Genomic DNA, 22,320 nt, shown 5'->3' on the forward strand with positions numbered 1-22,320 from the left:
AACGTCAACAAAATAAACAAAACAAGCGAAAGCAAAGTTGATGCGCTTTTGGATGTTATTTTTAGTTGATACATTTTAAGGTTTTATTAACACAAAAGCTTTGAAAATGACCAGTTTTTTTGTCACACATTCTATTCTACTCTCCATACCGTTATTTGTATGTATTGAAGATAAGTTTGAGTATTTCAATACTGTTAATTGAGCATTTAACAAAAATGGGCGCTGTTGGGGTAAGACCGACAATTGTTGGGTGGGGTAAGACCGACACGGTGTTTAGATAATTGGTTAGATGGTTCGTTTTTGATTCGATACAAACGACTGGGTATATTTGTTGTGTTCAATTAATACTATAATTACGTCATGTTAATAATTGAAATACACGGAAACTATGTTTTTTGCATTTATTTATCAGTATTGTCTCAAGCCGACCAAAAAAATAAAAAATAATTGAATGTGATTCATAATAATATTACAAAAAGAAACGAAAAGTATAATCTAATATGAGATTTTGAAATGATATTGATGAAAAAATTTCATTGACCGTCGGATTGTTGATCAACAGTGTTCCGAAAAATCACAACACGAACCGGATAGCTTACTACGAAGCGTGCGTCACTTCTAAGTGAATGAGTCCTAGTAACAGCGTATATAATCTGCTTGCAGAACAGCTCTTCCTCGTTAGAATGGCTATAAAAGTGGCAATAAAGCTCGAAAGAATTACTTGAGAAAACCCGTACCATAATATAAACCATGCGTTAAACATTATTTATTCATAACACCACACATTCGAATGCTCTTCCTTTTGCTACGCGATGAAACTACAGAAAGTATGCGTTTGCATCACACATACTCATATACACATAATTGCACTTTATCACACATACACAATACATTTTTAATGGAAAAATTTGGACAAAAAGAAAGTTCAAAAGGGGGTCGCTCTTGCCCCTTTGGGGTGTCGGTCTTACCCGCAGCGTTTTTAAAATGACATTTTTCTCCATTTTTTGGCAACCAATAACTTTTAATGAATTCAATTTTTTGAAACGCTGAAAAAATTATATTTTGTTAAGAACCACCTAAACAAGGATTATGCACAGAATATACAATTTTAGGAACTTTGTGGAATTTTAGAAAAAATATTGCGCTTAAGGTGTCGGACTTGCCCCGCGTTCCCCTAATAATGATTGAGGGTAGGTGCTTCGAAATGGAATGATTTTTCGGGTGCCTTTTGCAGAAGCGGCGGGAGAGTTAGGCATATTATCTGTTTGGTTATTTGGACGCATATTGCAGGGGACGGTTGCTTGTTTAAATGTTTCGGAAAACTGTAATTTCAGTGCTTAATTGGAACATGTCATCAGGCGCAATCGGTCGTATTTATTGATAAACGTTTTCCAATTGAGATAATGTTAATGAAGTGTGGCCTACCGAATCCGAATGCATTAAATAAATAATAAAACAAACTGAGAGTGCTGCTAAACTATATTTGCGGTCGACATTGCAAGTTGGATAGACTTTCGACATACTTCTCTTCAAATATGAAATATGTATCCATCCTAATTTTGAAACTTTGATTAAATTTAGCCGATTTGTCAGAAAGGTTTTGTACTCATAACGGCATCATCAATGGAAATGAATGCCACAAAGAACAGACATAAGATTACAATACTTGTAGAAACAGTAGAACGAAGTTTTGTTAAAAAACTACCTACAGATTTCAACTAGGGGTATTACTATGTACTCAGTAGCGCACCTGATGGCGATATCCCAATTTCGGTGATATTTATGGAACTGTGACGTTTGAGATAGACATCTGATCTCTGTGTAAATACGAACATTTTAAATGCTCCATTTAGTTATAGTTCAACATCCCGATAAAAGTATTATTTATGGACAGTAGTGTAAAGTTTGTCGTGACGGGTGTGGTGTCTTTTCACTGCAAGCACTATATTTCAGAAGATCAACAAAGATTCATGCCAAATCCAATCATGATGTCGCCAACGCCTAATTAGTACAATTGGAATTCAAGGTACTGTTCCTGCTTTAGATTCAGTCCTGTACCATTGGTCGTCAGCTTAACATTAAAGCAGACAAAAAATTCGCAGATATGATTTCAAACGCAAGGAAGCTATCTTGGACCTCTCATATTTGTACTTTATTTTAACGATGTGGAGTTTAACGAACGCATATGTCTTGTAGCAGCTGCTGGGTATCTTTAGCAAGCTATGTCCAATATGTTTAGTCGTTTACTAGCCATATTACATCCAGTTGCTCGCAACTTTTCTCTAGGAATAGTCCCTCTGTTTATGTTACTGTTTTGAATATGTAGAATAGAAAAACAGTCACTTCGCTCTTGTATAAAAATATTGTAAACCTCCCAAATACGCTTTGGACAATGTTCAGTTTCCTGTTAGTTTAAGGTTCTTAAACAATCCTAATATGTTGCCTGAATAAGTCTCTCTTATTTCTTCAGGAGCTGCAAATCCTTTGCCAAAGAGCGCTGAGCTGATATTAATACTATCGAGAGCTGAGCAGTCGCGTAGTATGTGTCTTGAAACTTCCTCCGTTTGATAGCTGTTTTGAGCTCTTACTAAATTGACCAGATGTGCTCTGAGAGAGCAATTGCCTGTCCATGGATCAGAGACTACCTTTAGTTTCTAGTTTTTTCTGCGGATTGGTGAAAAAGTTTCCTGAAGCTGTCAAAAGACTCTTAGTGGGCTGTAGCTCGAGAGTTCGGTTTGTGCGGAACGTGTCTTCGCCAACTCAAAGGAAACTGCAGTTCCAAATTATGTGGGAATCATGGATGTAAATTTAGACATCACGAACTACTGCATAGTGACCCGAAACAGAAGTGCCATACCGACATCTCACACGGAAACCACTAACCGTATTCACCTGAAACTAGCGGTTCTGGCAATAGCTGAAACACACATCAGACGACATTAAGCTTTGCTCTGTTTCGTTATCTTCCAGTGGTAGGTACTCTCTTGACCAGAAAAGATATTTTACGCTTATGCCTTCACGGGAAAGGCGTAGCGCTAGCTCTTATGGGTTCAGATTTGGGCGACATAGATGGAGCCTGCGTTGAATAAGGGGAACTGAACGCCATTAGAAGAACTTCTTAATTTTCAAGTTTCCTGCTGAATCTAGGAGTTTAAAAATTTCAAACAGAAGATGTGCGATCAGTGAATGGATCTCTACTATTCTCTCAAACTTTGGGCATCGAGGAGCTTGTAAAGTTGTACCCTCATCGCGAAGGGTTAGCTATAGATCAGGACGAGCAACCTGGCATACTGATCAGCAAAAGTGGGATTAGACAAGCTTCCTATCAAAATTCCCGGTTCTGAATACAAACAAGCCCAGGAAAGTGAGGGTAGTGTGGGATGCAGCAACCAAAGCTTACGGAGGATCCTTGACAATATTGGAAGGGTCCTGACTTATTATGCTCTCTTATAGCGATTCTGCTACGATTACGCCTGTATCCTGTTGGAGTGACTGGTGACATACGTGAAATGTTTCACTAGGTATTGATTCGTGGAGAAGACCAGCGCTACCAGTACTTCTTTTGAGTTAGTTGTTTACGCTAGGGAAGTTCTATGACGCATGCTGCTCTCCACAAAGTAGAACGGTCAGCTTCTTGTACCAGAAGTTCCGGACACTGTCTGGTTCAGATGCCGCCCAAATCCTAAGGTACCGCGTAGCCTCACGTACATCATTGGAATCGACAGTGACAACTGACATCTAATTAATTTCTTCGCCGTCCCATTCCTACTCGCGCCGGAACCACGGTTACCCTTTGCGATGTTGGACGGGGACCTTACAAATACCCAAAAGCAAGTGGCATCTTCGATATCCAGAAGATCTTCGCTGAAATCGGGCTTCTCGTGGTTGATTTGTGCATAGAACGCTCGCTCGCTATCACTCAATATCCGATTTTGTTGCCGTCGCTTCGCAGAACTGGAGAAACACCTGGAAGCTGATCGCAACCACATGTCGACGTAATTCCGCCCATCCTGTACGCGGTCTGCCTTCCAACAGCGGCACGTTTGTTCGAGATCTGACTCTTCAATCTTCGCTGCCATGGAGGTACTCGTCTTTCCAGGTGATGTTGGGGCGGGCCACCTTTAGACATAATTCGGTATCCTAAAGATCTAACGGACGCCATTGCAGCACAGAACCCTATTCGCTGCAGATATTCTAGATTCTGCAAAAATTCCTTGTGCATTGGTAGAAATTTGCCGTTCATGGTTTGAAGCTTCGAGATCCTGGGGCGCGACAATAGCTCCGCGTAACAATATTGCGCAATTGCTTCGTCAATATAGAAGATCAAATCGCGTAGTAGCTGCCGATCAAGCGATGGTCTTCTGGCAATTATGGGACTACAAATGGAGATGCCTTCACCGGCGCTACAGCTTCCTGGCCCTTTCTTGCAACGGACACACTCAACTTTACTGAATCTCGCTTCTGAATCAGATCGGTTTCTGCATATTGTTGCGGATGATTTTTCCAGGCCTTGCCTTCATCGCGTTCTGATTCAGACATCCGGAAAACCCTTGGGATGCCTCATCGAACATATCGAGTATCTGAGGTCGTCCGCTTATGACGGTCTGAAGCACTGTGCGAGGATCGTAGGCGGGGATCACGAATTTCTTCATCTCCGTAGTTCATATGATCCTACGCCTTTGTGTTCCCGTGACTGTAAGTAACACGCATTTCTAAGTCGCAGCATTCCTCACAGATGCAGCGTTAATAGTTGTGTGTTGAAAATGATTGCTCTCGCCGTCCGGTAGCTCTTGGGACTCGTACCTCCAGAAAACCCGCTCTCCAACCTCCAGTTTCTGGTTGTTCCTAGCGTGCCCCATACTAACACCAGCGGTAGATGGGGTGACCTCCTCGGGAGGCCGCATGGTCAAAACTCTGCCCGTACTTTGCTCCATGCAGTGATGAGTCGGTTCTTGACGTAGGAAGCGGCGCACATCTGGTTTCCCCTTTCCTGTCAGCATTAGACCAAAGATCCCAGATCCCGTTTTTCAATAAAGTCTGTTGTTCCTCGACTGGCAATGCGGGGATGTTGGAATAGGAGCTCTGTATCAGAGGTAAATGACCACTAGTGGGACCTCGAGCTGCACAATAATTCAGCTTTACCAACTACTCTTTTGTCCATCGTTGACGGTTAGCTGCAATTATTGCCTATCACTGACGCCAGAGAGGTAGATCTACCATCTGGACTGTTGATATCAGCCCATCAACACATTTTTCACATCAGAAAATCTCAACGACCTCGGCCGGGATTGAACCTAGACCCATTGGGGTGAGTGGCGGTTACGCTCACCGCTAAACCACCGGCGTCGTCTGCTTCCAGTTGTTGACATCAGCGGAAAGTGCATCTGCGATACTCGGTGCGCACCGACAGTTCTCCCACGACTCGGGTTCTCACTCAGCCAGTGGAGAGCAATTGTGAAATCTGTCCAGATGCAAACTGTAGCAGATAATTTTATCATTGCGTCCAGTTTCTTCGACAAATGCGCGGAGCTGAAATCCAGTCTGGCGGTTGTATGACGAGAAGAAAGCCATGTCACCGTGGACTCGGACGCCAGTAACTGGACCAAAGATCGCCCGTACGCTCTGGATCTAACGTAGTGTTATGTCCCACATGTACACTCAAACGCACCGCAAAAGACGGTGTCGGACATCGAAAGCAGACTGGGTACGCGGACTTCACTTAACAGGGGGAGTGTGTTATGAAACAATTGCTTCAGAGTCGCTGCATGATTTAGTTTTGGTGATTTATGGATTCATGGGTCCAACTAGACCAAAGACCTGTGCGATGTAAGACACCTTCTTTCGTTTCGTCAAGACTATTACGGCTAGCGGCTGAAGTATGTCCGATTTTGGTCCCCATATGAGATCGAGCGATTAGACGGCCTAGTTATTCAGAAGATTGTGGAACGGTAGAACTGTCAGATCGTTAGCTGTGACATACTCGAGGACTTCGAAAGAGCAAACTTGACTTGAGCAAACCCTTGACCAATGCATCAGGCTGACGCTATGTCTTGCTTCGAAAGAGTTCGGTGCCTATTTGTTGAGCGGTGAACTAGCGGAATTTGACATTGTCAATATCTCAGCGGCTGGTGTGACCCTGTGCTATTCTGTGTTATGCGTTGCGTGACAGTTCTACAGTTTTTACGTAGCTATGTGCATAAGCTGTGACCCTAACATTCGTCGTGGTGTCTGGTGGACCCTTTGAAAACGGATTGATGGGGGAGATAACACCAATCAAGAATTAATCAGAAACATGAAACAGTGGTTCGAGTCATGAATTGCGGTAACTCGTTGCAAACAGTACCCCAGTTTTTGAAAACGGTGATCTGTGATGAAACTGAAGCTATCCCGGATGATTTCAAAATCTTCGATGTGGGGAGAATGCACAAGGTACTTTTCATTCATGTAGAACGGTTGCCAACTCTTCGTTGGTATGGAACAGATTGTAGATTCGTGGGGCTGCAAGTAGTTCTACTGGACGAGAAACAATTTGAAGGGCTCTTCAACTACCCATGGAAGAACGCTACTGAGCAAAATCTTCTCGTCGGTATGAAGTTCCCAGAAGACCTCACTTCCGATAGGTCAATCTTTCCAGTGATATGGAAAGGATGGATTTCCATGTTGAAGTATCGCCCGGTACGGCAAACAGCTCTGTAGACGGTTGCTTATGGATAAGAATCTCAAGTATCGTGAAAAGTTCTGAAACTGAGCTCTCGATTCAATTAAGCCAGCGTAGGATTAATTCACACACGCAGTTAATTTCACTTTTTTGACAGCTCACTAGTACTATCTGTCAACAATTCGGATCAATGTTCATGTAAATAGTACTAGCGAGCTGTCAAAGATGAACATTCCATTCGTTCATCCGTTGCATTCGAGACAGACTGAGTAAACAAACCAGCGAGAATTGAGTTCTACAAGATGACGACACGAATGAACTCATGATGAATGAAGTTCATGTTTGACAATTCTCGGTGGTTTGTTTACTTTGTCAGTTGCGTGAGTTCGAGTGCAACGGGTGCTCATCTGTTGCATTTGCACTCACGTAACTCCCATGTAAACAAACCACCGAGAATTGTCAAACGAAGTTCATCCGACTCATTTTGTTGGGTTATGTCGGTTGGTGTAAAACCTAATTAAGTCCTTTACTGATGTTAACCTCACTTTTCTTGACAGTTCACTAGCACTGCTTACATGGACGACTAGATTCGCTCGAAATAAATTGCAAAAAAAAATCCAAGTCCATGTAAACAGTGCAGGAGGATTGTCAAAAATGAACACTCGAGTTCATTTATGGTGTCAGCGTAAAGTATGCAATTAGGTTCTTTACTGAAACAGTTAACCTCACTTTTCTTGACAGTACGATTGTACTATTTACATGGACTTTGTGGACGACTAGATTCGCTCGAAGCAAATCGTAAAGAATTTTTCTTAGTCCATGTAAACAGTATAAGCGAACTGGCAAAAATGAACACTCTGTTCATTTGTGACATTACCGTAAAGTACACAGAAAAAAATATTTTGTAATTTTAAATTTATTTTCATGCACATGTTTGGAGCATGAATATAAATGTAAAATTAAGTTCCACTAAAAATCCACACGACTTGTCGTGCTTTCTTCAACGAATTTTGTTATAATTCTACACGTGGATTGAAAATTACAGTTTCTTCAAACGGAAAACCAATGCACTTCAATTTATTAATGAATGACATGTAATATTACACGATTGAAAGTGTAACATTGTATGCTTTTTGATGCTCCAATTGATTGCATTGATTTTAACGTAATTTTCAATCAAAGTTTTGATTCAATCTTTGTATGTTTACATTCGTATTGATTTACATGTCGTTTAAATTTCATTATTTTTTTGTGTGTATTCAATTGTCCAACGTGAACGTCATTTATCTCGGGTTCGCTCTTGTCGTGTTCTTATAGAACTCAATAGGCATGGTTGGCATCTGAGCATACTCTGAGATAATAATTTCTCCCATATACAGTGGAAATTAGGAAAAAGAAAATATTTAATAAACTAATTGAGGCGCCAGGAAGTTTTTTTTTGATGGGTCATTATCCAGTTTGTTATCAATTAGCACATTTCAAAAGTTTTCATAAATTCAAAATGCGCACTGTACGGAATCGTTGCGTACGTTTACCGTGGACGTATTTTTTAGACAACTCGATAACTTTTTCTTTTTTATTTTCCTGACTTCTATTCGTCCGACTAAAAAACCCCATTGAACTCAAGTTTTTGACAATTCACTTATACTGTTTACATGGACTTAGAACAATGATTGAATTAAAAAAGAATTATTCTTTGCGATTTACGTCGAATGAATCTTGTTGTCCACAAAACTTTTCGAAATCCATGTAAACAGTACAAGTGAACTGTCAAGAAAAGTGAGGTTAACTGTATCAGTAAAGATACATTAGAGTACTGCGCTAATTGCATCAAGACGCACCTCCAGCAGAAGAACGCCCTTGACCTAGTGATTGACTTACGTCTTCCCATTCGGCACAGGTTGCATCCGCCTTTTAACACAGACACAGGCTACAGTTTGTTTACCAAAAACATTTTCGCACGGCACCGCGGTAAACAAAACAGACCACCCTCTCGTTCACTATACGTGCCTACAAACCGGACTCAGCCTTCCACTCGTAAGAGAGACTGAGAGTGAGTGCCACCCGCGGATGAACACCGCCGCTCAGAATAAAGTTTTCGCTCAACATTTTCGCAATTTTCCAGCTTTTGCCGTGACAGAAATGACAGATACACAGAGAGGCAGAGCGAGAGAACGAGAGAAAGAGACCGATGAATGAAACGGACCAGCTGGAATCAGAACGCGCCGGAAAACGAATCGAGTCAGCACGGGGCTGCCCTCAGTCAGTACGGATTTCGACTCGTCCCGGGCAAGTAACGAAAAATCGGCACGCGCGGTTAGTCGGGTTCCCAGTTCCCAACTGTTGGGCTCCTTCTGCTGATCTGTGTGTGTGTGTCTGGAGGGCCAAGCTTTGCACTTTTTCTATCTCCGAGTTTATTTTTTTTTGGTCCACCTACCCCACCCGTTGTTGGACTGGTAAAGCATCGACCGGCGGTGGTTCGGAAGTTTCGGGACTTTCTCAGCTGTCGTCCGGGTGACGGTGCTGGTGGAGGTGGTGGTGGTCAACAAGTTACTGCGTGTCTCCCACCAAACCCCGCTTTGGACGCCACCGGCGTCACGGTGAGTAATGAATAAGCTACGCGATTTGAATCCGAATCCGAGCGCGAACGATGATGCTTTGAGCTGAGATGAAGATTAGGTGGCGAAGGAAAGGGCAACGGAAATCGATCTCCTAAAAATCGTTGTTGTTGTTTTTTTCCTGGTGGGCTACTACGTTCCCAGTCGGTGCAGAAAGCTATTCGAAGAATGTAAAGATGACAGTCGTGCCGTGAATAGATAATATGGTCTCCCTCGCCAGTTTTGCTCCAATCAAAAAGTGGCTGAAAGTTGTGTGTGCGTTTTTTTTCCTCTCGGCAGTCGGTTCCGGGGTGAGGAAAAATCGTTGCCAATTGCGAGGTGCGATTAAAGGAGTTCAAACGTGCCAATTGGATCATGATGCCATAATCTGATTCGAAATCCGTGACACGAAGACAATCGACGACGAGCGTTTTTACGAAAGTTTTCCGGATCAGCTCGTTCTGCCCGTCGAAAGCAACGGCGGAGGAAGACGACGAGGAAATTAGTTTTTGACGATTTGATGCGAAGAAAACGAACTGATTTCGGTCGACCGATAGACAGGGAAAATAGAGAATGGAAAGTACTTGCAGTGGAAAAAGGGGGTGCCACCGTCGATGGTCGTTTTTTTTCTCTGAGTTGAGCACTGCTTCGTGCGGCAAAAAATCAAACTAGTGAAAGAACATAACAACAACAACAATTGTCTGTCAGAAGCGAAGAAGTAGAATGATTGTGTAGTGATTCAAATGTGATACCATAACCGTGAAGAAGATAAATGGAAATTATTTAAACGCAACGATAGCAATTCTGTGTTCGTTTTTTTGCTCCGGTGTCTGTGGACAGCGAGAAGAATTAGGGAATTGTATGTGTGTGTGTGTGTGGTAATGTGCAAAGGATCTTCGCTGGTACCGTGATGGTATAAAAGCACGGTGTCGGTGAAGGAAAAAGCATCTCGTGCTTTTCAAAGTGAAACGATAACGAGAAGCAAAAGCGCAGGCAAAGGACAAGAAACGGGCAGAGAGGATTCCGTTGGAAAAGGATTAATCACATACAGAATTCGACGGTAAGAGGAAGCAAAAAAGTAACTCGTTGAAAAGATGATGGATTGGGACTTTAGCTCTGTTCTTTCTTAACTGTTTTACTGATGGTCGCAAGTCTGGCCTTTGTAGATAACAAATAACATATGACGTGTCGTTTTTTGACGCTTTATATTGTTACTTGATGATAAGGTATTTCATTGGTTTAGCAAACTGGATTTAAAATTATACTTCTCGGTAATTCTCGTTTCGGCTTTGTTTCATGAGTATTTGGCAGAACCCAACAGGCCACCAAATAGATATCTAATTCCCACTTGACCACGACTTGTGTTCGTAAGGAAACTCTTTACTAAAAGTAGTCGGTACTTCTGTGCTCGCCGGATTTCACCTGTGACGAGTTATTTGTTTGAGCGCACAAGTCGTGTTCTAATTTGAATGTAACATATATCTGGTGGCCTAACGAGTTCTGTTAGATACTGATGAGACGAAGTCGAAACGCAAACCCTTAACTTACAAAAGTGATAACTGATGTTTCTTAAGGGCGTAAAATGTTTGCAAACTAAATTTCTCCTTAAGAAGTAATACAGGCCAGGCTGGGTTATTCGATGATTAAAAAAATTACACTGGATAGTCGAATTCAATTTTTTTTGTACGTTATTTAATGAGTTTTAGTTCCATTCTCTTGCTAGTTGAAAGTCTTTACAACATAACAAAGAAAAAGTTAACTCACTCATAAACGTTCGAAAATTCGTACCTTTTTATATATTATGTATTATTGAAAACCGTTCGAAAGATTATTGAAGTTTTTGGTACTTTTGAAAGAATTCTTCGATGAACACTTTATTGTGGGGCGGTGGTCAGTCTGTCTGCGTTTCGTCTGCGTCCTTATCAATTATTTTTATAAAGTGCTTCATCAGCAGTGCTATTTTTGAAAATGAACCACCAATGCATAACCAACTTTTTTTTTCGATCGTATTTTAAGGTAAAAAAATGATCAAACTATATTTCGTTATGTTCTGACTTGTACCTATTTTGTTATATGTAATTTTATATGTTCTTTGATTTGTTGGTGTTGCAAGGGAACGCGTATCTGCCGGTTGATGCCAGCACATTTCTTTTGACAGCAAACTAATTTCTGCACGTGGGGAATACGCATGGTCTTGTCTGAGTGAATGATGACTTTTGAAATTCAAAACAAGTTGCCAATTTTCGGCAGTCATCGGCACTAATTGAACCAATTTTATTTGTTAAATTTGTTGTCAAATAAAAGGTTTGCAAATGTTGCTTCAATAATAATAACTTTTAAAAGTATTCGATTTTGTATAAAAATTTATTGGTTTATTGGTCAAGAGATTTTAACATCATTTGATATCAGTAGAGGAACCCGGGGCTATTCGGGTCTACTTAAGAAAATCGCCCTTTTAGGTGGATAAATGTGGAAAAAGCTACCGGTCAAAAGTCCTAATTGTTAGTTTGAAACCTCAGCTACATGTTGGTGCCATAAAAGGTTCATTTGCACCACTCAACGGCAGCGCTAGGCGACGATTTGCAAACCTCTACGTGTGTCCATCCTTTTACAATGTAGAGGTAATTCGGATCTCCCTACGAGGCAATTCAGAGCGTCATTTTTCTTTAAATTTTTTTAAATGGAATTATGTTTACCTATGAATTAGTTACAAGAGACATTCCTTAAGAAGTGAAAAAATAAATTGCTTTACAAAAACTTAATCTGGTATGTCGCCGCTGTCGATTGGCAGCCCATGTATTTTCTTTGCTGTGGTGTGTGCAATGGCGTGCACAGCCGCAAGCCGCTGTACGGTGGTTGACGGAGTAGGGGGTCCGAATTGCCCCGTACGCTCATATCGCACAAAAGTGGTGAGCGTCTCTAAAACATCTCTGTTTTCACCCAAACAAAAATCATTCCATAAAATAGGAGCCTCAAGCTTTTCAAAACACTTACCTTTTATTTATTCACTTTTATTTGTTGCTTTAATCACGGTTTTTCCATTATAATGATATATATTTTGAGAATGGCAAAACACGTTGCATCTCCTTTCTACAAAGAACAAAAAGTCAACTTTAGCTCTCAAAATTAATGTTTCAGAATATCTTTTCCACGCGAATATGTACGATAGTCAGAAAGTCTTGTTATTTTCTGAGAAATTGAGGGGGTCCGAATTACCCCCACTGTCTTAATAGCCCCGGGTCCCACTATCCATTCTAAAATTCAACTCCGTGGTAGTGATGGAAGCGTTGCTGACTCGGGTGCATTACACTAAACAGCACCATTTCGACATTCTTTATCATATTCTATGCATCGGGAAACGTGATCGTATCCAACAATGATGGCTTGAACATTGTTAGATCATCGAAGAGAAGCTTACATATATTTCATCTCATATCATTTTTCACATTACATTACCAATGAAAAATAATCATCATGAAAACGGAGTTTAAGCTTGCGGAAGTCACCTTTATACAGTTCCATCATACACGAAATTCTGTACGGATAACTGAGCTTATAATTTCAAATAGGAGACGTTATCAGTTTCTAGACAACGTCAGTTTCTGACAACGTTATTTACGTTGTTTTCAGACGGAAAGCTACGGCAAATCCTTCTAGCTTAATGAAATCCAACACACAGCATTCAACATCACGAATAACGAATGCCAATATGGTGTTATTAAATGTTCAAGAGCTCGCATAGCCTTCAAATGTGTGTCACTAAGACACTTAATGTACGTCAAATAAAAATTCAACAATTCAAACAATATTTTCCTAACTAATCAATGCTAAATATTGAAAATTGAGCGAGTGCCGGTGTATCTTCGGAGGCATTGTTTGTTACTGTACAAATATTAGGAATAATATTTTACAAAATCTCCTGTAGTTATTTGGGGAATGATGTGAAGAACTGTACAAAATTTCAAAACTGTTGGTCCAGTACAATTAGAGCCACAGACTAACAGACATATATTTAAATATATTTGTAGTTGGACGACACTGATACATGAACAAGCATATGGGGGATAGATCATTAGTGAAAAATTGTTCCCAAACCTGAGTGGTAACCCACCAGCAAATGAGTGGACCGTGAATAAAAGGTGAAGCTAGTGTTCTGGGAAAATTGTCGGATAGACGTTTTTTTAGGGAATTCCCTCATAGTGTTATGTCTGTTAGACTGTGTTCGAGCTTTGATGTGCTACAGTATCTTCTATAAAAAATGTGGGAAAACATTGTTCAAACACCTCATTGTTATATCTAAATTGATTCAATGAACTAACCTCTCCATTTTGTTGGAAATATTTTACCAAAGACGTTTTTTCCACCGAAAATACCGGGCCCTTCAACTTCTCCCCATGTATGTAAATTTTTCGTGCAAGCCTTCAATCCGTCTATGCATCTGCGATTCCAAGCACTTCTTCTCTTTGCATCTAGCAAATTCTAAATCTCTAAAAGCACAAACTAAGCTTTTGGTACTATGACCACATCCAAGTCACTTCGAAATTAAATTGTTGTAATTTACCCATAAAACCTATTCGCCAAACTCTCTTTGTACAGGTTCCAGTTTGTAGACTTGGGATTACAATATGTGACGGAATCAAGCGAGCTCGTTCGGAACGAGCCAGGGGTCCTTGTAATCCTGTCAGAGTAGAGAGTTACATATAACAAATGCAAATGTGCATTCCATGAATGTGAAACCTGAACAATATTGTGATGGGCATTTACTTCACTGCCGATTATAAGCAGATATTCAAATATGTGTTACAATAAACATATTGCCTGTATATGTTTTCAATTGTCATATTGACTGTTACTGTACAAATATCGCAAATTTTGTGGTCGGATATAAAACACGGGTCAATAGCATTATTCGCAAATGCGCATGCAAGAGGCATTTCAAGTGACAGGCAATGCAAGCTAAAATGATAGAATTCTGTAATACTGGAACACTCAAATTGTTTGTCTATGATGATCGTAATCATAATAGACAAAGTTACTTGATGCTTCAATATGTCATGTGAAAATAAAAATAGAAGCAAAATAGTTAATTTAAGCACTTAATTTTTTCCGCCAAAATTCAGTATTTTTGCCGACATTCATTTTTTGCTGATATTTCGTAAAAGCTGCAATTGTTTGCTGAGATTTGGGAAATGTTTAGCTGAAAACCAGCAAACAAATGACACTTTTCCGATATATTAGTATAAAAACCCTCTGATCATAATCCAAAAATTTCCGTAGAAATAGAAAAACTAGCAGAGTAATGTTCAATTTTGTGAACTTGTTTCACGACACGAGCACACAGCCTTAATTTGTTAATGAGATCTTTGTGCTTTCATTATATTATATTGATGCAAAAATGGTCAATAAAACTACATATTATGTACATGGTTCCTTGTACCATTCATTTACTTTTCGTGTGCTGCTGCGAATCGTTTGCCAAACAAGGCATTTTTGTTTTGCTTAATCGTGAATGCATGAGTATCAATACAACTTGTTTTCTAAAAGTTTGCATTGAATCAAGTCTCGTCATTCATTGCGAAGTAATCAAACTGTCAAAAACTGGCTGTGATACAAACTGTAGAACTAATTTGTCTAAAAAGTTTGTTTTTTAGTGTTCCGGAGTCTCCTCGTCAGTAACTAGTTCGACAATAAATCTAAAAAGTTACACGGCTTACGTCAACCCAGAGCAAATTGAAGGTTCCTAGCAATGTCTCAGATAGCAAGCACAAAGATTCTGGTTTGCTGATGGGGAAGCGGAATCGAAAATTTGTCTCTTCAATGCATGCTCTCAATTTACACACTAAACGTTATTCTGGAAAAAAATATAAAAATATGCTGCATCGTGCTTTTTCTTTTGATATTTTGTTTTAATTTCGTTATAAAACCTGGACTGACCTACCAGCACAACCCTGACCTCCGAAAGAATTTCATCGGTCCCTCTCAGCAAAACATCCGAGGCACTGTCGTCGTCGTTAGTCTTTCTCCCGCTATACCTAGCACTATAGTCAATCACCTTTTCTTTTTCTCTGTAGTTTATTTGGCACGGTTCGTTGTCTATGGTTTTTCGACTCGTGGATCTCTTTATGCACACAAAAATAAAAGAAAATCTGAATTTAGTCTACTGAATCCTGTGCACACAACTTGCCAATGCGCGCGTTGTTCAATTTTGACGGTGGGAAGCCATTTGCTGCATCGCTCACCGATGCTTTGGGGGCCCGTCCGTCCGTGGACTCAATCGTTTGCTGACTGAGCTGAAATTGCTGGATGGGTAGCAATTTGTGGTTTGAGTGAAGTTATTGGATACTATGTAATGGTTGGTTGGCTATTTGGGAATCACTAGGAGTATGTTGTACTTTCTGATACCGAATATTATTGCGAGTACAAATCTCACTACTTTTTTTTAATTTTGTTTAATTATTATTTTCTATTATTATTCCTTGTTACCTATTGGATTCAAAATCAAGGTTCCTTCGGTCGTTCAACTATCACTAGTAAAAGTCAGATTGTATATTGCATTAGTGCTAATTCTATCCGCAATAGCACTGGCGGTATCACGAGATGAATGTTCTGTTTGATAGCAATCTGCTCCATATTAAACATACGGCCGAAGATTCTCCTGCTAGGCAGAGTTCGGAGAAAGGCGTCTCCAAGTAGTTTCGTGGACTTTGGATATTATAAGTGAGGCTATCTCGTTAGAATGGTTTGCTTAAGCAAACCAGAAAAGTTAAGGGATGATATCCTACATCACTGCAAACTGTGTCCTTCTGGTTTTGGAATCGAGATTACTGTACTGGACCATAAAAGTATATCAGTCCCGTATGATTCTTGTCTATTTCTAATAGATGTACAAATTGTCCGATTTATGTACAAACTTCCACAATTCATTGAAAAAATAGATGTTCGTTTCGAAATAGTTCGTAAAAAAATATGCTTTCAAAGAGAAACACACCACCAAATCGCTATCTGGTAATCCACAAGGCAGCCATCTTGAACCTTTGATTTATTCCAATATTTCAACGACGTCAATTTTTGCTTAGAAAGGCCACGGTGGTCATTCGCTGATAGTTTCATAACATACCACAGAATCCAGAATCCTGATGACACTGCTTTTCATTCAAGGCCAGCTACTAATCTTTGCGGCATGCTGCGAATTCTACCGAATAACCCTAAATCCTCCGAAATGCACGATCATTGCGTTCTCGAGGTAAACAACGCCAATTCGATTCGAATATTATCTTGCAGGATTCACGATTGACAGTGCGAATAACGACAAAGATACCGAGCTTTAGCTTGATGGACAATTGTTATTTAGGCAGCTCATTGTCGAAAAAAATCACTCTGTTTAGGGCTCGTAATGAGAATACCCAAGCATTCATAATAAAATTTTTACTTGAAATTTCTCTACTGCTCTCTCGTGCGATCAACAATGGAATATTTCTCAGTTGCGTGGAACTTCCGTTATCTCAACGGTGTTCATCGAATTTAATCAGTAGAGCGCCGATGCGTTCGGTTTTGTCCTCCGTCGGTTACCTTGGAACAGCGAAGCTACGAAAAGCCTGGACTGCTTATCGAACTCGATACATTGCACGTGCGGCAGGATCAATCCCGTGCTATGCCAATTTCGGATATTTTAAACAATCAAATTGTCTGCTCAGCTAAGCTTCTCAGTGCGATAAATGTGACCGATTGCTCTCAAGCTTTCCGTAAAGAGTTACACAAAACTGGATTCACCTTGATAAGTAACAGTAATTCGATCTATGAAACTCTCAGAAGTGTTATCGTATGTTTATTGATCTGGGCAGCCGGCTGCCAAGAATCTGTGGTAGATCTATCGTTTGCTGAATTTATTCGGACTATTTTAGTTTGCACGAAATGTAACTTCATTTTCTTATCTTTGATTAAATCAAACAGTTTTGAAATGCAGGAAAAGATCTTATTATCTGCTGCTTCTTTATTCGTCGAATCAGAATAAAAAAAAATTCTGTATGGTTGACACACGACCACCGACATTTTTAGTTATACCGCTGTGAAGTTGAAACATGTTGCAGGTAACCCCGTTTGACGGTACACGACTTCCCCCTAGAAATAATTATGGTAAATTAACTCTTCAAAAACATTATTTAGAGGTTTGGTGTCTTCAGTAAAGTTGTTAGAAATGACATTAGAAACAACTTCGTTGTAGGCTTGTGAGCTCTATGTATGCAGCATATCGAGATATTGAATAACATCAATGAAATTGTATTTTATTTTCTTCAATATTACTCCTTTATTGCAAGTTTTAGAGGCTCATATTTCGTAAAAATGTGTATTCATTGTTTTTAACCAACTTTTCAGAAATCCAAATGTAAGAGCAATTACTAGAGTAGTTAATTTGGGTTCTCTCGCAAATCATATAGTGTTCAAATCTTCAACAAAGTTATTTCTAGCATCATTCTCAATAACTTTACTGAAAACATCAAGTCTCTAAAAATGTTCATAATAACTTTGAAAGAGGACCAATCACCAAAATTAAATTTTTCGAAAGATCCACTGTATTATGTTAAAAGAATTCAAGTGTTATTGGCTTTATAAATGCATAACTTGAGAACGTGACCTTACACACAAAACCTAATTACGCTATTTCGTCTTAGGGAACCAGCGGCTGTTCGTGCACTAGGGCTTATGCGCGATTTCTGGAGCGTTAAATTTCAATCCCACTGGGCGGAAATTTTCAATCTTTCAATACTGGGTTCTCTTTTAAAAATTTCTGCTTAGAAATTTCCTCAGTTTTTGAATGCGAATAATTTTCGTTTTACGGAACGAAATCGAAAGCTCTAATCCCTTTGCACTATCTGATCGGAAATATGTGCACGTGTTTTGTATTCAATTTATCAAAATGTACGACTACTATAAATAAAACAAAAACGGATTTTTTTAGAAAATCCTTCGAAAACGACGGAGCAAATGCAAAATTTGCAAGCCTATTTTGGGCAAAACCACTAAAAAGGTGCACCTAAGCGTTTCATCGCCTACGGAAATGTTATTTATACAGAGCCCGCGTGTTCGGTTTGTGACAGTCGATGCTCCCTTGCGAAACGAGCAACATGTTGACTGTATTGTCCAGGCGGTACAATTGGCGATTCTACGTTGAAACCGCTCGCAGATAGCGCTGGAAGGAAAGTGTTGCTGATTTTATTCTGTTCTGTCATAGTGCATATATTTTCTGTAAACATTGGTAAAAAATGACTTTTAAACACCAAATTACCGATCAATTTGTTGATAATTGTTTATGAAAATGGAGGAAAATCATCATTTTATCAGATGATGAGTAAACATCTTGCGAAAAGAGTGTAAAACATAGTGGTTTCTAATATTATTCGCAGAGCTATATGCGCGCTGTTTCGAAATGTAATTTGTTGAGCACCGTAGCCGCCGCAACAGCATTTCCCGTTGGTCCTAAGTTAAGCTAAACCTTCATGAGTTGGTGTAAATTCATGAAACTCTCCAGATCACGCGAGGAAACAATATATCCGGCTAATAGGAAAGTGTCAGCTTTGTATCATGCACAGCCGATCCTTCTCTCCGATAGTCTTCACTGAATCTCCTACGTAGTTCAAAATATAAAGGAGTTTGACATTGGTGCTGATTGGGTCTCGGTTTCGAGTTGGAACTTTATTTATGGAACGATTTTTTATAACCACAATAATACCCCGATTACATTTCGAAGAAATGTATGAGTGAAATAGTTTGCAAATGGCTGTAATTTCAGAATAATTGCAAATAAAACTAAATTTCTTACTCGTTTCATTCATATTTTGGCAGTGGTAAGCTTTTTCCGAGAAGATAATGAAGATTTTGTTGTAAGCTACGACTCACTTACGGGTGAAAAAAAGCAAACTGTATCACTTTGCCAGTTCATGAGCTGAATCATAGGTGTCGCATGACTAATTTTGGCTTTGCCGCAAATCGCCAATAAGCAGTACACGGTAACGTTGGTATATGCACACACTCGTACCTAAGTGACCTAATAAAATACGGGTGGTTTACAAATAGATATGCTGTGTAATATTGTAATACCGATAGTTGAAAAACTAATGCAACAATACATTAGAAGTATCGAATGTATCGATGTATCGATTTTAAAATCATTTTTTTAATAACATGGAAAATGAAAATTATGTTTGATATTGTCATATTTAACAAAAGAAAATCAACATTGGCATTCATGAAATGAAAAGATCCGGAGAAATCGTTACGCATTGGACCACAATAAAAATCTTTGTCGTTCTCCAATAATCTCAGTTATTTTCAAGCAATTCTAATCTGGCTTATTGGTAGGAGAAAAAGCTCAGAATTCCCCTGGGAATAAGAACACTTGTGAGGTAATGATGATTGACAATTATTTATAATACAAAGATGAACAATGGAAGAGGTTCTGACGCACGCAATGCTGTCTTCTCATTTGGATTTTGGGTACAACAAGTTACGAGAATGAGTACCGCTTTCCTAGTTTCTGGATGAAACTTTGCCACTGAAGGCAAAAGTAACCATCTAACCACATTGTTGACAAATTGGAGTGTTTTGTGTTTGGATAGTCGCGCTAAATGGTCCCTTTACGATAAAATGTCAGAATAAAAATGTCGGAACCGAAGTATCGACCGAATGAATATTGATTTAAAATCCTGAGGTACTGGCGCTAAATATCGATATTCTTTGTATCGATACAGTATCACCCAATACTAGTGCCACATGTTCGTTTCAATCATTCGTCGGTCGAATATTAATCGAGCAACATGATGGATATATCATCCGGACGGTACAATAGTCCGTGGACCTGCAGGGTTTTGGTTCTGTGTGCGAGATGATGCCATCTCTTCCGAAAATACATAGCGTCTACATCTGTTGTGGGATTTCGGTAGTGGTGCCATCGACGCTTACACAGTTGAACCGACTGGGGCTTGCATGTTTTTGATTTGCCATGATTTTCGGATGGAACTCAACACTGCACGGTGCGACATCTATGTGTTGCTAGTGAGTTGCGTTGGGATAAATTAATTTATTTTGCTGCTTTTGTGTGCATTAGGTTGATACCTGTTTTTGTCGGTTTGCGGGTGATGAGCGTATTTGCACTTACGTTTCATTTTTCGAATATGTGTGATGCGTTTTCTTATCACAGAAGCATCTGACAATATGCTTCTGAAGGTAGATTTTGGTTGGTGAAAAGATTGAGCTATGTTAGAGCAGTTTCAGTTACTTTCAAAAAGTTGCGAAGCTGATCTGTAGCGATTCTTGGTAGTCAACCCAAGGTTAATGCCATCTAACCAGGATAAATCACTGATTGGTCTTTACTGTTATCATTAGTATTAGTTTACAAGCATTAGTATTTTACATCAATCAGGTTCCTTAGGGTACATTCAACAGTGTGGTGTTCAATATAGGAAATTAGAAGTGGAATTGGAATGTAAACAATCACACTCCAAGCAGAGGATTTTGATTAATAAACGAAACTGTTAGATATCGCTGCCCTTCTGTCGGATTTAAACTAATTTATAGTGCTTATGTTTGAGTATTCCGGGCAACCGGGTGGATCACAGGTTTGCTAGCCGCCGCTTCCGACAGTGGGTTGGTGGCCTCCTTGTCCGGTGCACCATCAGCTGCTTTGCGCCGATTCGGATCCTTGGTCTCGGTTGTGCGGAAAACCGTATTACACTGGTTACGCAGCAAGAGCTAGCTAGATCTGTGTAGAAACAGACGGTACAGTATATGCACATATATTCAATAAGTTTTCGCTCTTAAAATTTTGTTGCATCCCGAATTTTTAAAGCAGATAATTATTTAATAGGGCCAGCTGGATGGAACGTTTTAAATTAAATATAATTTGAAGAATGCTCATGATAAAAAGAAGGATATAAGGAAATAATTGAGAAGCAAGTAAAGCAAATAATAAACCGAAATTCCCCGAACGCTCAGCAGGATATCCTTCGACTTCTATCCTCCTCACTGATTCTTGGCTTTCGATCTAATGCTCATTTGGCATAATGTGTATTCGACCTACTATCCATTCTGCCTAATGTTCAGTCGGCCGAATGAACTTCGGTCGAGTGGTCTTCGGCTTCGGCTTAATGGTCGGACTCCTTGTAAAGTAAAGCCAGAGGGCTTGGTTTAAGAGTTTGGTTATACAGTAAATTGTAACATATGGGGAAAAGTAGACATCGCTTGAGTATAGACGTAATTTTTTCTCGCTGTCTGATTTCCCAAAAACGTATTATATTTGTTTGTTAGGAGTTGAAAGTGTGCCTAGTGGAATACAAAATCAGATTTATCGTGCTGCGGCCATCCGGAATGTGTCCGTAATGTTTGATTTCCGATTTGGGCTGCCAAGAATTCGTATTTCTTAGCGAAAAATATGCGTGTTTTGCAAGGAAAATAAGTAAAAATGTGTCGCGCGTTGGATAGGCTCCCTATCAAGTTTTCTAATGAACAGCGGTATTTTTGAAGATTTTACGATCATCCTGCTTCCAAAGTTAGCTTCAGCCATCTCTAGCATGTCTCTAGGCACCGGTGATCCTTCGGAAGTAGGTACGGCTCTAGTTGCCTAACTCAACAAGGAATAGTGTAACTGAGACACACATCAAAACCGTGTTGATGAGATAAAAAGGAGAAGGATACCACATTGAAGTCGGATAGTATTGAAGACATTAGATACCGGTGATCTCGTTCTAATTACGTTTTATTTCAATTCTTTAATTTTTTTGCAAGGAATCTTCCTTCTTCCTTGTATTAGAAACGATTAAATTTGCCAGTAATATATTTCGAAAGGGTCCGAACTTACGGTGTTATGTGCTGTCCTGATAAATAGTGTTTTCTTTGAACAATTTATGGCAAGTGTCTGGTGAAGTTTTCCTGCCTCAACTGGAGTTACTGGAAGAGATTTTTCTCCCTGAAGCATCAAACTGTATTTCGTGGGAGTGGTCGAGAAACTATTGCAGACAGCTCCAAGGAGCCGAAAACGGACCTGCATGATAAGGGAGTATTTCCATTTTTTAT

General features: G+C 39.7%; 1 protein-coding gene across 1 annotated transcript in view; it reads left to right on the forward strand.

Moving 5' to 3' along the window:
- Positions 1-8,941: 8,941 nt before the first annotated feature.
- The window catches only part of LOC131681819 (alpha-2Db adrenergic receptor), a 580,412-nt gene continuing 567,033 nt past the window's right edge, over positions 8,942-22,320 (forward strand). Inside the window, exon 1 of the mRNA XM_058962874.1 lies at positions 8,942-10,315. The gene's annotated coding sequence lies outside the window, so the exon portion shown is untranslated. The remainder of the gene's footprint in view (positions 10,316-22,320) is intronic.

The sequence above is a fragment of the Topomyia yanbarensis genome, chromosome 1 (genome assembly GCF_030247195.1).
Source record: "Topomyia yanbarensis strain Yona2022 chromosome 1, ASM3024719v1, whole genome shotgun sequence".
In the NCBI taxonomy this organism is placed as follows: Eukaryota; Metazoa; Arthropoda; class Insecta; order Diptera; family Culicidae; genus Topomyia; species Topomyia yanbarensis.